Here is a 588-nt window from a genome sequence, read left to right as displayed (position 1 = left end):
CCTACTTCTCATTATTTAATATTTATGGACTCAGTCTCACACTTTTAAAGTTTTACTTTAGCACTCCGTGTCTAAATTAGACATCAATTTAATTTGGTAAATAAAATAACGATATTTTTTATATCATTAAGCCGCACACGACAACGTTGCAGATCCATACATTCTGGCATGCTTATCAAAAACATCTAAATGTTATTAAAATATTTGGTAGGGTTTGAGCACTAAGTTTGAACCCAAATATCATTATCATTGATTTAGTTTCTTTTATTATAGAAAATGACTAAAATACTCTTATTATATATATTAATTTTGAAAATCATAAATTCTAGCTCTTTTTTTCTCTGTCGTCATAGGGTTAGGATTTAGAATTTTCAATATATATATATATAATAATAGTATTTTAGTTATTTTTTATAATAAGAATATTGTAATTATTTTTTATAAAAAAAATATTAATTTATATCAATTCAAAAATTTAATTTATTAATTTTTTACTAAATTGATTTGTCTGGTCTAATTTAAAAAAAAATAATACAATTTAATTTATTTTATGTGTTAAATTTTAGTTTTTAAAAAACATCGTTAAAA

This window comes from Arachis ipaensis, chromosome B05 (genome assembly GCF_000816755.2).
Source record: "Arachis ipaensis cultivar K30076 chromosome B05, Araip1.1, whole genome shotgun sequence".
Taxonomy (NCBI): domain Eukaryota; kingdom Viridiplantae; phylum Streptophyta; class Magnoliopsida; order Fabales; family Fabaceae; genus Arachis; species Arachis ipaensis.
This window is presented reverse-complemented; position numbering follows the sequence as displayed.